This window comes from Gorilla gorilla, chromosome 8, assembly GCF_029281585.2.
Source record: "Gorilla gorilla gorilla isolate KB3781 chromosome 8, NHGRI_mGorGor1-v2.1_pri, whole genome shotgun sequence".
Lineage (NCBI taxonomy): Eukaryota > Metazoa > Chordata > Mammalia > Primates > Hominidae > Gorilla > Gorilla gorilla.
The window spans coordinates 120971206-120987523 of NC_073232.2; the positions used below are offsets into that span (position 1 = coordinate 120971206).

At 39.8% G+C, this 16318-nt stretch overlaps 1 long non-coding RNA gene across 1 annotated transcript in view; it reads left to right on the forward strand.

The window, feature by feature from the left end:
* Nucleotides 1-8816: 8816 nt before the first annotated feature.
* LOC134759183 (uncharacterized) overlaps nucleotides 8817-16318 on the forward strand; it is a 133709-nt gene continuing 126207 nt past the window's right edge. Inside the window, exons 1-2 of the long non-coding RNA XR_010135123.1 lie at nucleotides 8817-8856; nucleotides 10749-10816. This is a non-coding gene — a long non-coding RNA (uncharacterized lncRNA). The remainder of the gene's footprint in view (nucleotides 8857-10748; nucleotides 10817-16318) is intronic.

Genomic DNA, 16318 nt, shown 5'->3' on the forward strand with positions numbered 1-16318 from the left:
GGTATTTCTCCTAATGCTATCCCTTGCCTAGCCCCCCCACCCTCCAACAGGCCCCTGTGTGTGATGTTCCCCTCTCTGTGTTCATGCATTCTCATTGTTCAACTCCCACTTATGAGTGAGAACATGCAGTGTTTGTTTTTCTGTTCCTGTGTTAGTTTGCTGAGAATGATGGTTTCCAGCTTCATCCATATCCCTGCAAAGGACATGAACTCATCCTTTTTCATGGCTAATGCTCCTTTCTCTGTATAACACATCTTGAGACAGTCTTAAGCATCTACCTTGGAGAAAGTGTCACAACAAACTACTATGTCTCTCAAATACTGACTTTGACCTCTTCCAAATGGTCAGAACTGAGTACTTGATAACCTTTCATGCTCAGCATGAGGACCTGAGGAACCTCAATGAGTATTAGAGTTGTGGATCTGCAAGGCCAAGTTCAGTGACAGACAGAGCTCATTCTGTGCTTCTCACTTTTTCTTGTGTCTCAGGATCAATTCCCTGGCGTGTGACCCAGATAAAGAAAGTTTACTCTCTTTAGAGAAGCAGAGAGAGGAGGAGGAGAAGGAGAAGGAGGAGGAGGAGGAGAAGGAGGAGGAGGAGAAGGAGGAGGAGGAGGAGAAGGAGGAGGAGGAGAAGGGAGGAAGAGGGTAGGCAAGGGACGGAGAGGGAGAGGGAGGAGGAGGGTTGCCAAGGGAGGGAAAAGCAGAAGGGAAGGGAGGGAAAATGAGAAGAAAGAAAGAAACAATGAAGGGAGGGAGGAAGAAAAGGAGCTGTGGCATGCACACAGTGGTAGTAACCACCTTCTTCATGTTTTATTTTGTTTTGTGTTTTTTTATTTTCTTTAGCTTTAGCTTTTAGTAGAAGAAAACTGAAGGCGTGTTTTTCTTTTACTCTCACCTTTTACTCTTTCTATTCCCATCTCCCATCCACCTGGTACGACTTATCTCTTGTACTTCCAGAGTCTGGTACCTTTATGCTGACTGGACTCTAACATGATAGCTGGTTGTGGAGAACATACAGGCATGGTTCCTGTAAGCCTCCCATCACCCTGTCACAAAGTACTTACTGTGTATTTTTACTACTTTGGGGAAAATTCTTTAGCAAAGGATTGTTGCTGCAAAGTCTGGAAATTATGTCTTTCTGTGCATTCAAGATAACCTCAAATGCTGCAAGAACCCAAACATTGATAAAAATAACAATTAAACTAAACACTCATTTAACATTTATCATATACAAGACTTTGTTCTGTGTTTTCTGTTTATTAACTCAACTAATTCTCATACAGCCTTATGACATGGATACATATTCATTTCTATTTTACAGATAAGAAAGTTGAAGCTTAGCAAAGTAAAAGACCAAGGTCACACAGTGATAAAGCAGGATTTGAACCTAGGCAGTCTGATCCTAGAATCTGGGGTCTTTGCTCCTGAGCTAGCAGTGCCTCAGCCTGACTGTGCAAATTATCATTAATTGAGAAATTTTTTAGATGATTAATGCCAGGATTATTCTCCCAATTTAATAAGACTTTCTGGAACCCTACGCAAAAGTTAATTTTTAAAAGCTTCCTCAGGTGATGATAATGGGTAATAAAGGTTAAGAGCCATTGCTGTGAACTGAATCACCTAAATGAAGAAAGTTTGTCCTTTACAATTATTTTAATTATTTTGTTTTAATAAAGGCAAAGTCTCAGTTTGAAGCTATTATGTCAAGTTAGGTTTGATAACATTATTTTATTTTCATTGTATTTATATTTTTTATTTTTACAGTTATTATCTATATGTAGCAGATAAGAAATATATAGATGTATACAGATATATTGTTAAATATAGATATATGAAACAAAGATAGGGCAAATATTGAAAATAAACTTAGTTTAGTGAGCTAAACTAAGGTGGTTTATAGTGGGAGAATTAAGAGCAATAACATCAAAATGCAGAACTGGACGTAGAAACCCTGAAATCAGATACTAATATGCCTCTAATCCTCAATCAGCCCCTTTGCACCTCTGGACATCAGTCTTTAATGCCAAGCGGACACCCAAAGTGATCCACTTCGAGTTTCCACTTGAATGGTCTGCTATTTAACTTCTTCACGGCTATGTAACACAGAGTGGGTGCTCAACTGTTAGTGAATTTAAGAAAAAAAAAAAGCGAGAGAGAGAGAGAGAAAAAAAAAAGGCCAGTGGGAAGATTGGAAGGAAAGATAAAAAGTTAAGGAATAACTTCACAAAATATATCACCTTTCTCAGGGAATATATATATATATATATATACACAGAGAGAGAGAGACAGTGAGAGAGAGAAAGAAAAAGGCATATATATATATGTGTATGTGTATATATATGAGAAAGGCATATAGACAGATAGATAGAGATATATCTATCTATATATATAGATATGTATATCTATATATATAGATATATATATATATATATCTATAGAGAGAGAGAGAGAGAGAGAGAGAGAGAGAGAAAACAGTACATTAGGCCAGAAGAATAAATCTTTATGTGGAATTTCAGTCACCAAGGATAAGTAGGTGATGAAAATAATTTTAAAAGAGTTTCCTAATAGCCCGCAGATGCCCCCAGGTTGAATGACTTGCCTTTTTCAGGCATTTTCTTTTTTCTGCCTCTTCTCTATCTAAACGAATATACAATTTCTGCTTTCATTCTCACCCAGCATTAACATGACACTAGTAAGTACTATTCTGACAACCCAGGATTTGCCTCTACTTTGTAGAAGTTAATGGTCTGGTATAGCCACAATCTTGATTTCCGAAGGCAGAAAATACGTCTGGAGGTCTTAGCAAACTCACAGCTTAGACCCAACCCTGACTTTCAACTCACCCCTTCCCCAGCCAAAGCCCTTGGATCATAGAGCATGGATAGAGGCCTATGGCGTTTTCTTCCCAGTCCTCAGCAGACATATTACATCAGGAGTGGTCTGTTGTGTTTACAGCTGGTAACACTGGCTCCAGTAAGGCTGAAGGCAGAGAAAGAAGGTTGAAAGCTGTTGTAGTATCCAGGCAAGAAATATAGCAGGTGACAAATCTTTTAATGTGTGAGTATGCATGTGTGTGTGCTGATGTACGTAGGAGGTGGAGGTGTAGGCAGAGTGACATTGTGAAAATAAATAAATGTATAATTAACAGGAGTCAGTGACTAATTTAGAAAGAAGGAGGAGAAAAGAGGGTTTCTTAGTTGATTTTATACTATTATGACAAAATGTCTAAGACACACTTATAAAGAACCAAAATTTATTTTTTTAAACCTACAAATTTATTTTCTCATAATTCTGGAGGCTGGGAAGTCCAAGATCAAGGCACCATCAGATTCTGTTGTCTGGTGAGGAATACTCTGCTTCCAAGATGACACCTTGAAAGCTGAGTCATCCAGACAAAAGAAACGCCATGTCTTTACACAGTAGAAGGCAAAAAGGGAAAAGGGGACCCATTCTGTGTCCTCACATGGAAGAAAGCAGAAGGGCAAAAGGGATGAACTTCCTCCATCTAGCCCTTTTATAAAGTTGCCTAATCTCATTCACGAATTCAAAGGCCATGCCTCATGGTACTATTGAGCTGGGAATTAGGTTTGAGCATGAATTTTGGAGATGACAAAAACATTCAAGCCATAGCAGAAGGTCTCTGGCCTGAATAGCCAAGGAGATGGTGATGTCACTAATGAGATGATGAATCCTAAGAAGGAGGTGTTTTGAGGAGCTCCCTGGAAAGCTCCATGAATCAGAGGAGGCTGTAGGATTTTGGGCTGAGAGTGAGCTGCAGCAGTTAAAAATTCCACGTGGAGATAGCCTTTTAAAACCAGCCATTTTAATTCAAAATAGCAAAAACATAGGATTCAAAGCAGGAACATGGAAGGAATGCATGATGTGACATATGAAATGAAGACCTTTCATAAGCACAGCCAAGTAGAAGAGGAAGAGACTAAGGTGAAGGAAAGAGAAAAAAAATCAATAAAGAAACACAATTTTCCGCAACTGTCACTCTAGCCAGGAAGGCCCATGGAAACGAATTTTGATTAAGTGCAGCAATCCTCTGAAGCAAAATGAGTCACTGACCCCTACTATTAGGTTGGTGCAAAAGTAATTGCAGTTTTTGTCATTATTTTTACCTGGCAAAAACTGCAATTATTTTTGCACCAACCTAATAGAAGCTGGTTTTCTCTGAATCTATCAACTTCAGATGAGCAATTTTATGGTAGAATATAATGAGTTTGAGATGATTTGTTTAAATGCCACGTGAATCACTATTCAATGATTTGAGGCATCATCTCAGACCACCTCCCATCTCTAAGCTGTCATAAACCACCCTACCTCATGGCACAGTTTAGCTTTTAAATCACATCCAGAGGGGGTTGCACAAATGCAGACCAATACCTTAAAGATTACTCTGATGTTTACATGTGAATGTAGTAGTGTGCCTAGTTGGACATGACGTGAGGGCAAGATAAATAGGCCCATCTATTCCGCAGGATTTGAAAAGAGGTGGAGCTGCTGAGATTGAACAAGTGTTTTGGGCCAACTAGAAATTCAAATGTCAAGTAAGCTATAATGACAGGCCCTAAAATAGCAACTCTGACCATAGCTGGAAGGACAGTCAAATGAGAATAGTACTAAAAGTGCAATTGAACATTTACTGGACTTCGTAGCAACATTTGCACCACAGAGAAAAGTCAGCATCAGCATCCTAAAGCAAAACACTCATGACACATGAATTAAGAATGTTTGTCACAGCCAGGTGCCAATGACTAAAGTCTGCAACAGAAAAAAAGAATGAGCAAATACAAGGTAAATCATTTATTATCAGGGAGATAGCCTGCTTAAAGTCATAAATGGTCATTATTAAAAGGGGCTTTGTGTGTCCTCACTTGTATATTAATTTTATATATTTCACAGCAGGAACCCAATTAGTTTCTACTTCTATAGTTAATCAAAAATATTAGGTAATTAAATTAACTTTCACAATACAGTCTAACCATGTTCCTAATACAATAATATACTGAATGTTCTCCTCTCACTCAATGTATTACTTTACTGTATGTTCTTTTCTTCTGTAGACATTAACTGGGTTTCATATTTATTTGCAACATTTTGAAAGCCCTGCTTAATGATAAGCTGAGTATTTTTCCTTAAATTGAAATTTGTTGAATGTTATTCAAATCATCCAACCATAAAATGAAAATGAAATTATATCTGTGGAGATCAGCTTGAACCGCTTTCATATCTTTACTAAAATAACATCCAGGTAGCATTTTTAACTTTCCTAACAACATATATACCAAAGCATAATTTGTTGCATTTCAGCATCATATAAAGTTATAAACAAAACATTCAAGACTATAGTTAACTGGTTCTCCTTTGAAACTTTATAAGTGAATTCATTATCTCCAATAATATTATTGCCATCTCAGTTATCTTTCTAAATTGCATTTCTTTTAAGGATAAAGAGAAAACTAAATCGCTTCGGCTTACTGTTAGTATAAGGTAGAAGGCAGTGATTCACTGCAACCTTGGTCAGTAAAGAGGCTCAATTTCCAATACTGTTTTGACTGGCACCAAATAAGTGCAAGAGAAGAGATTGTTTCACAGGGCTAATACATGTATCATACCCTCACGATACAAATCTGATATACTATCACGAATCACTAGCTTTCCTTCTGCTGAGCTAATCTTTTTTTTTTTTTTTTTTTTTTTTTTTTTTGAGACAGAATCTCACTCTGTTGCCCAGGCTGGAGTGCAGTGGCGCGATCTGGCTCACTGCAACTTCCGCCTCCTGGGTTCAAGCAATTCTCCTGCCTCAACCTTTCCAACAGCCGGGACTACAGGTGCCCACCACCGTGCCCAATTAATGTTTGTATTTTTAGTAGAGAAGGGGTTTCACCATGTTGGCCAGGATGGTCTCCATCTCTTGACCTTGTGATCTTCCTGCCTCAGCCTCCCAAAGTGCTGGGAAACTAATCTTTTTTACTCCTAATCATATATATGATGGTGCTCCATGTTGACAGATAGTGTAAGAAAATCCAACCTTAAGAACTATTTTTCAAATCCTTCAGAGGGTAAATCAACTTATTTTCCCAAGAATTTTTTTCAAGATTTTTTTCAAGGGCACAGATGATCGTGAATGGTCTAACACAGTTTTCTCAAATTGGTCCATATCAATCTGCCTATTTGCAGAAAGATAAGTAAATGGCAAGATATTTACATATGGCAAGATGGCAGAAATAGAAATAAAACGAGGACAAGAGATCAAGACAGAGTGACAGACAAGAAACTAAACCTTGACAGGGACATGGAAATGTATGTGCATAAGTGAATAACTTGTCCCCTTAGTTCCATTCTTCCATTTTTAGCTTAGTTCCATGGGCAGGACAAGAATTATGGAGAAAGAATGGAGTTTGAATCTTGGCCAATCACATATTAACTATGTCTTTAGGCAAGTCACTTAACTTCTCTGAGACTCATGTTTCCCATTTATACAAAAAGACATACAGCTAGTTCACAGGGTAATTATGAAAATAAGCAGAAAATGCAGAAAATGTAGCCTCGCATACATGCAATATAGGTCCTGGCCCCACTTTCTCTCAACAAATATGTATTAACATATTTTTAAACATAGCTCTTTCAAAACGCCTTTGGTGGTACTGGTAGTGAAGGTACTGAGTTTATTTCTCAAGCATGGGTACAAGATTACCTTCAAAACAATTTATCTCTATTTCCAGACCATGTCCACTTCTAATACTATGCTTGCTCCATCTTCTGCCTGCTTCCCAATGATTCTGGGTTTGTTGTTTATGTAACATGATTATGATTTGTCAGAGAGGATTTGTGGTAGGGGTGTGAACCTTCTATATGAGCATTTGTCTGGCTTGAATCAGAACAGTGAACAACATACAGATGGTCTTCCTGGAGTGGTTTATTACATTCATTATCTGAACATCACACAGCAGTTTTCCACAGTTGGCTAACACCACTCATGCTCCCCATCTCTCTAATGTGTATTACACATGTTCATAATAGCATTCACTGGCCTTAAACTAGTTTTTTTCAGCACGTTTTTTTTTTTTCAAACATTTCCTTGTCCCTGTAAGTGTTCTTAAAAGTCACTGTCAGTGTTCATTTAATTTTTTACCTTTTTTCACTTGGCCTAGTATAACCATGTTTCACTCTGCTATATGGTCTGTCTAGCCATTAAATTGCTGCTTGTTATTTCTTCTAATGAATAAACTGTGGCTTACTTAACCATTTTCCTGTTGTTGAACTTCTGAAGCTATTTTAATGGTTTCAGAAATTAAATAATGTGGGACTGAATATCCTTACTCACCACTGCACTCCAGCCTGGGTGACAGAGCGAGACTCCATCTCAAGAAAAAAAAAAAAAAAAAAAAGGTCGTAAAAGCAACAAGAATTATGGGGGAAAATGGGATTAGTGGCCTGACACTCAAAAACATCATTAGTGGTTGGGGGGTGGGGGTGGGAAAGATAAGAGCATTCAAAAAGGATAGTAGCACAGTTTTGCATATATAAAATAGTTAAGAAATACATAATCCCTAATAAATGTGACACTTTACCTTTAAGAGAGCTGAAGTTTGCTTGTGGAAGCAGGCACTTGAAGGGTGTAGCTTGTGAGTAATTCTAAAGTAGTAGAAGGAGTGTTGTCTGAAATCAGACAGAAAGTTATAACACCAGATGTGCATGAATGTGGCTCAAAACACACCTGCAGTGAACTGAGGTAGCTTATAGGTGTTTGAGGTGTATGCAGGTATGCTTGTTTTGTATATTTCTACAGAGTCTGTTCAGCTTGGTGAAGCTTTCTAAGTTCACATAGTATTTCACATGAACAACAATATGCATAGGCAAACACAAAATTTGTGTTGTGCTCAAATCAATCCCTAGTATATCAGTTATTAGAAGAAATTCATGTTTTTAAAATATAATATTATCACAGAAATGACTGCATATACTTCGTCCTCAGAATATATGTATACACACACTGCATTGGATGGAGCATGGGCCTGACAAAACATTCTCAAGTTTTGTCTTTTCTTATGCAATTAAGCCTGCTTTTCTTATGCAATTAACCAATACCCATTTTAAGAAAGCCAGCATTGTTTACTTTTCAAGAAGTAGATGGGATTAATGAATCACTAATTTCAGATTTGATTAAGTTGACTTGGTTGGAATCGGTTAGAGACCAGATAAATTGTAATGCCATCTATTTTTAATTTTGAATCTCTTTGATTAAGGCAAATTTATTTTGCGTATTAGATTTTATTCCACATTATGTAAAATTGACGCCCATTCCAAGATGGTACTTATGTCACTGAAGTGGGGCAAAGTCTGAAAAGAAATACATTGGGTAGGAACCATCCTGAGCATTATATTTTTCTTCAAGGGTTCAATACCAGCTCGACAGCCATGTGTTTAAAACCAATTGTCAGGAGCCAAATCTCAGAGCGGCCAGTGCTCTATGAGACCCCGGTCCTGATCCAAATTTTCTCATCTGAAGGTCCCTCTCCCACACTCATTTTAGAAATGGGATGTTCTTACTGAACAGCTACCTTTTATTATTATTATTATTATTTCTGGCTACATTATTTGTCTGTGATTTTATTTATCCAGGGTTTTCTTATTTTTTAATTATAGTATATAATGTGTACATAGTTGAAATAGCAAATTGTATTTATGGGTTTATCAGCTGTGACAATAACAACCGAAACATGGAGAAAAATAAAATACTGCATTGTGACTTCACCCTCTCCCACCAGAACAGAATCTTCCTATCATCATTCTCGCCAATCCCCTAGGCAACAGCGGAGGTATGCTGGGAGACTTCCATATAAGGGTGGGTCTTACTTAAGCTATTAAATAGAGAGGGAGGAACAGGAGCAATAGTCTTTATCTGGAATAAGCAGCACTGCACAGATTATTTTTTCCCTCCTCGTTTCATTTCTGGAGCCAGCCTGAGACAAATACACAGCAGCGCCTGCACAGTCCCTACCCCCCACTCTTGGTTTCACTTCCCTGCCCACCAACCCATGTGCCTGCTACCTTTCTTCATATACCTCACAAATCCCTTGTGCCTTAGCCCCACTTCTGTCCCGCTAAGCTTTTAATACTCTCAGTTTCCCCTCATTTTTCTGTATCTCAGCCTTGTCTCAAGTCTTGACACCAAGAAGTGAATGACTGTTAACAACTGTGTTAGAGATAGGATTGCTTAGTGGTTAGCCCAGGACTCTTGGGTTTCTGTCCGATCTTTGCAATTTTACTATGGCCTTGGGGAAGTTACTTCACTTTTCTGAGCCTCAGTTACACCGTATCCAAAATTAATAAAATAACATTTCATGATTGCTTTGAGAATAAAATAAGCGATGTCAAAACCTGGCATATAATAAGTATAGAACAAATACTTTCACATCCCTTGTAATTACATTCTTTGGCAAAGAAGAAACACTAAGAATTTAGGTATTAAAAGGTTAATCCTGGCCAGGCACAGTGGCTCACGCCTATAATCCCACCACTTTGGGAGGCCCAGGCGGGCGGATCACCTGAGGTCAGGAGTTTGAGACAAGACTGGCCAACATGGCAAAACCCCGTCTCTACTAAAAATACAAAAATTAGCTGGGCATGATGGCGGGCACCTGTAATCTCAGCTACTTGGGAGGCTGAGGCAGGAAGAATTGCTTGAACCTGGGAGGCAGAGGTTTCAGTGAGCCGAGATTGTATCATTGCACTCCAGCGTGGGTGACAGAGTGAGACTCTGTCTCGAAAAAAAAAAAAAAGAAAAGAAAAGTTTAGTCCTACGCTCTGTAATACAAGTATGTCTCAAGGACAAAGGAAAAAGTTAATTGATGGTTGGGACAGGTTCCAAGACCTTTGCTTTAAAGGTTTCAGATAGTCTTTCAGATAAGATGTGATGTGGCCCATAGATAAACCCTGAGACTGATTCAAAAAGACACAAAATCCTGACTCTGCTCTTATTAGTTTCCTGGGACAAGTTACTTAGTCTTTCTATGTTTTGCCTGTAAAATAGTGACGATAAAAATAGCTATTTCATGTTGTGTGTGTGTGTGTGTGTGTGTGTGTGTGTACATGCCTAAATGCATGTTGTAGATAATTAAATAATGTAGTTAAAGTCCTTAGGCCAGAGTCTGGTATGTATCAGTACGTATTTTCATATTTATTATTTTGATGATGATGATAAACATAATGATATCATGAAGCATAAAAAATTACCAAGACTTCAAACAGGCTTAAGATGTCTTGAAAACTTCATGAAAGAGCCTATTTCTGCAACTGCTATAGACATTTAACCAGACCATTAATATTGATCTATAACATGCTGTGTGAATTTATTTCTCTTTCCAAGGATAACCAGATCCATCACCTGTTAACACAACATTAAATGTTTTGAAAGGTTGTCAGAATAATTCTCTGAGTAAAATGCTTACTGAAATTTCTTTCATTTCAGTGCTTCAGGTAGTAATGGCGCCAACATAAATTTAGTCATGGATAACTTCAAATATTTCCGATGGTCCCCTGAGACACCACCTGAAAGGAAGTCTCAGGTAAATGACATTATAGAGGACAAAAATGTTAACTGTTTACCATAGCTTTTTAAAAAGCAGTTAATCTTTAAGGAAGGCACAGGGAATATTTCCAAAGCAGACTGGTTATTGGAGTAGATAAATACTAATTGCAAATAAAAACTAGAGATTTTTTTCTGTCCACCTTCAGGATCCTGTGTTTCCTGCACAGTCCACAAAGCACGATGTTGAGTCACCGGCTCTCAGAGTCCATGACAGGTCTGTACAAAACCCCTAACAGATAAATCAAGCCCAACCTCCCTGTCTTGCAGATTATTTGAGAATAGAACTGGAAAAATATGTCAATAGGATAAATACATTGCATTTAAATCATTCTCTCCACCTTAACTAAATAAGTGTTTTGCCTACTAAATATATCTGTTAAATAGATTGAATTATTTGTTTCCTAAGTTGACTTTCTAAATTATATTTTTCTCCTCATGAAAATATATACAAATTGGGCAATTATTTATGTTGAATATTCTCTTCACATACCTGGCATATTCTCAAACCTCAGTGAAAATCTTCCATTTGAGGTAATGTTCTAGCCTCTGTGGCTAGAGATACAATTCCCTTATCTGTTACCACCTAATTCTCTGCCTGGCCTAGAGGTAGACATCATCTGTTGTAGAACAATCCACATGTAGGTCTTAGAGCTACACTAGCCCTGTTCACACATAATATTTCCCATAGATAGCATTATGTTTTCATTATGACTTTATTTACTTCTAGAAAATAAAAGCATAATACAAAACATCATTATGTGATGTCCAAACTTAATACTGTAGTACAAATAATAACTTGGAAACTTACCTGCTTCTTCTCAGCAGGTAAGCAATACTAGTCCAATGCCAACAAGCCACTTGTTCCTCCCAGCACAAATTTTAACCACCTTCCACCCATATTAGTCTGTTCTCACATTGCTATAAAGAACTACCTGAGACTGGGTAATTTATAAAGAAAAGAGGTTTAACTGACTCACAGTTCTGCAGGATATACATGAAGCATGGCTGAGGAAGCCTCAGGAAATTTACAATCATGTTGGAATGCAAAGGGCATGTCTTACATGGCCAGAGTAGGAGGAAGAGAGATCAGGGGGAAATGCTACACACTTTTAAAGAAACAGATCTTGTGAGAACTCACTCACTATCATGAAAACGGCAAGGGGGGGATATCTGTCCCCATGATTTAATCATCCGCCACCAGGCCACTGCTCCAACATTGGGGATTATAATTCTACATGATATTTGGGTGGAGACACAACTCCAAACCATGTCTTTCTGTCCTGGGCCCCTTCCAAATCTCATGTCTTTTTCACATGTCAAAATATAATCATTCCTTCTCAATGGTTCCCCAAAGTTTTAACTCATTCCAGCATTAACTCAAAAGTCCAAAATGTCACCTGAGACAAAGCTAGTCCGTTTCCCCTGTGAACATATAAAATAAAAAACAAGGGTCAGGCACAGTGGCTTATGCCTGTAATCCCAGCACTTTGGGAGGCCAAGACAGATGGATCATTAGGTCAGGAGTTCGAGACCATCCTGGCCAACATGGTGAAGCACCGTCTCTAGTAAAAACACACACACACAAAAATTAGCTGGGTGTGGTGGCGCGGACCTGTAATCCCAGCTACTTGGAAGGCTGAGGCAGGAGAATCGCTTGAACTTGGGAGGCAGAGATTGCAGTGAGCTGAGATTGTGCCACTGCACTCCAGCCTGGTGACAGAGCAAGACTCTGTCTCAAAAACAAAAAACAAAAACAAAAAAACACAATTTCATTACTTCCAAGATACAATGGGGATAGAGGTGTGGGGTAAATACTCCCTTTCCAAAAGGGAGAAATTGGCCAAAACAAAGGGGCTACAGGGCCCATATAATTCCAAAATCCAGCAGGGCAGTCATTAAATAAAGCTCCAAAATAATCTCCTTTAAGTCCGTGTCTCACACAGGCCACACTGACACAAGGGTTGGGCTCCCAAGGCTTTGAACAGCTCTGCTGCTGTGGCTCTTCAGGGTACAGCCCCTGAGGCTGCTTTCGCAGGCTGGCATTGAGTGTCTGGGCTTTTCCAGGTGCATGGTGCAAGTTGTCAGTGTATCTACCATTCTGGGATCTGGAGGACAGCGGCCTTCTTCTCAAAGCCCCACTAGGCAGCCTAATAGTGGGAGCTCTGTGTGGGGGCTCCAACCCACATTTCCCCTCTGCACTGCCCTAGTAGAGGTTCTACATGACAGCTTCACCCATGCAGCAGCTTCTGCCTGGATATTCAGCTGTTTACATTCATCCACTGAAATCTAGTCAATGGCTCCTCATATGGTTTGGCTGTGTCTCCCACTTAAGTCTCATCTTGAATCTTTTTCTTTATAAATTACCCAGTCTCAGGTATGTCTTCATCAGCAGTGTGAAAATGGGCTAATAGAGTAAGTTGGTACCAGTAGAGTGGGGCACTGCTGTAAAGATTCCCAAAAATGTGGAAGTGACTTTGGATCTGTGTAACAGGCAGAGGTTGGAACAGTTTGGAGGGCTCAGAAGAAGACGGGAACGTGTGGGAAAGCTTGGAACTTTATAGAGACTTGTTGAATGGCATTGACTGAAATGCTGATAATGATATGAACAATGAAATCCAGGTTGAGGTGGTCTCAGATGGTGATGAGGAATTTGTTGGGAACTGAAGTAAAGGTGACTCTTGCTATGCAAAGAGACTGATGGTATTTTGCCACACCCTAGAGATCTATGGAACTTTGAACTAGAGGGAGTTGATTTAGGGTATTTGGCAAAAGAACGTTCTAAGCAGCAAAGCATTCAAGACGTGACTTGGGTGCTGTTAAAAGCATTCAGTTATAAAAGGGAAACAGAGTATAAAATTTCAAAAAATTTGTAGCCTGAAAATGCAATTAAAAAAGAAAACAAAATTTCCTGAGTAAAAATTCAAGCCAGCTGCAGAAATTTGCATAAGTAACAAGGAGCCAAATGTTAATGACCAAGAAAATGGGGAAGATGTCTCCAGCACATGTCAGAGACCATTGCCATAGGTCCTCCTATCACAGGCCTGGAGGCCTAGGAGGAAAAATGGTCTCATGGGCGTGGCCCAGGGCCCCCCTGCTGTGTGCAGCCTAGGGACTTCGTTCCTTGAGTTCCAGCCACTCTAGCCATGTCTAAAAGAGGCCAAGGTACAACTCAGGCTTGGCTTCAGAGGTTGCTAGCCTCAAGCCTTGGCAGCTTCCATGTGCTGTTGAGCCTGCAGGTACACAGAAGTCAAGAACTGAGGTTTGAGAACCCATCCTAGACTTCAGAGGATGTATGAAAAAGCCTGGATGTCCAGGCAGAAGTTTGCTGCAGGAGCAGGGCCCTCATGGAGAACCTCTGCTAGGCAGTGTGGAAGGAAAATATGGGGTCAGAGCCTCCACACAGAGTCTCCACTGGGACAGTGCCTAGTGGAGCTGTGAGAAGAAGGCCACCATCCTATAAACCCCAGAATCATAGATCCACTGACAGACTGCACTGTGTGCCTGGAAAAGCCACAGACACTCAATGCCAGCCCATGAAAGAAGCTGGGAAGGAGGCTGTACCCTGAAAAGACACAGGGCCAAAGGCCCAAGTCCATTGGAACCCATCTCTTGCATCAGTGTGATCTGGATGTAAGACATGGAGTCAAAGGAGATCATTTGGGAGCTTTAAGATTTGTCTGCTCTGGATTTTGGAGTTGCATGTAACCTTTAGCCCCAGGTTTGGCCAATTTCTCCCATTTGGAATGGGTATATTTATGCAATGCCTGTACCACCATTGTGTCTAGGAAATAACTAACTTGCTTTTGATTTTACAGGCTCATAGGGAGAAGGGACTTGCCTTGTCTCAGATGAGACCTCGGACTGTGGACTTTTGAGTTAATGCTGAAGGAATGATTGGATTTGAAATATGAGGACATGAGATTCGGGAGGGGCCAAAGGCAGAATGATATGGTTTGGCTATGTCTCCACCCAAATCTCATCTTAAATTGCAGCTCTTTTAATTCCCATGTGTTTTTGGAGGGACCCAGTGGGAGATAATTGAATCATGGGGGTGGTTCCCCTCACACTCTTCTCATGTTAGTGAATAAGTCTCATGAGATCTGATGGTTTTACAAGGGGAAACCTCTTTCACTTGGCTCTCATTCTCTCTTGTTTGCTGTCATGTAAGACATGCTTTCACCTTCTGCCATGATTGTGAGGCCTCCCCAGCCACATGGAACTGTGAGTCCATTAAATATCTTTTTCTTTATAAATTACACAGTCTCGGGTATGTCTTTATCAGCAGTATGAAAACAAACTAATACAGATCCCAAGCTACAACTCTTGCCTTCTCTCTACCCACAGGCCTAACACTATGTGGAAGCCACCTAAGCTTTTGGCTTGCACCCTCTGAAGCAACGGCTCAAGCTATACATTGGTCCCTTTTAGCCACTGCTGGAGCTGGAGCAGCCATGATAGAGGGTGCCATGTCCTGATGCTGCACAGAGCAGTGGGTTCTGGGCCTGGCCCATGAAACTGTTCTTCCCTCCTAGGTCTCTGGGCCTGTGATGGAAGGGCCTGCCACGAAGGTCTCTGAAATGCCTTCAAGGCATTTTTCCCATTACCTTAGTTGTCAACATTTGGCTCCTCTTTACTTGTGCAAATTTCTGCAGCTTTCTAGAATTCCTCCCCACAAAATGGGTTTTCTTTTCTCCCATATGACCAGGCTGCACATTTTTCAAACTTGTATGCTCTGCTTCCCTTTTAAAAATAAGTTTCAATTTTATATCATTTTTTGACTCACAAATTTGAGCATAGAATGCTAGAAGCACCCAGGCCACATCTTGATTGTATTGCTGCTTAGAAATTTCTTCCTTCAGATACTCTAAATCATCTCTCTCAAGTTCAAAGTTCCACAGATCTCTAGCATGGAAGCGCAATGCCTCCAACCTCTTTGCTAATGCATAACAAAGTGGCCTCTGCTCCAGTTCCCAGTAAGTTCTTCATCTTCATCTAAAATCACCTTAGCATGGATTTCATTGTGCATATCACTATCAGCACTTTAATCACAACAAATTTACAAGTCTCTAAGAAATTCCAAACTTTCTCTCATCTTCCTTTCTTCTTCTGAGCTCTCCAAACTGTTCAAACCTCTGCCCATTATCCAGTTCCAAAGCTGCTTCTACATTTTCAGGTATCTTTATAGCAATGCCCCCCTATCTGTACCAATTTAGTTTATTCTCACATTGCTATAAAGATACCTGAGATTGGGTCATTTAAAATGAAAATATGTCTAATTGACTCCTAGTTTTTTAGGCTGTACAGGAAGCATGGCTGGGGGGCCCCAGGAAACTTACAATCATAATAGAAGGCAAAGGGCTCATCTTATATGGCAGAGCAGGAGGAATAGAGAATAGGGGGAGGTGGCACACACTTTTAAACCACCAGATATCATGAGAACTCACTCGCTCTCATGAGAACAGCAAGGGAGGAATCCACCCCCATAATCTAATCACCTTCCAACAGGCCCATCCTCCAACCTTGGGGATTACAATATGACAGGATATTTGGGTCAGGACAAAAACCCAAACCATATCATACCCCATCTGCCTTTGTAGGTTAGTAGAGGGGTAATAGGGAAAGGAGGCAACACCACATCCATGAACTGAGAACTGACAAACTTGTCAATAGTAATCTATTGTCTTGGTTAGCATCATAAGATGTTTTGTGTGGATAA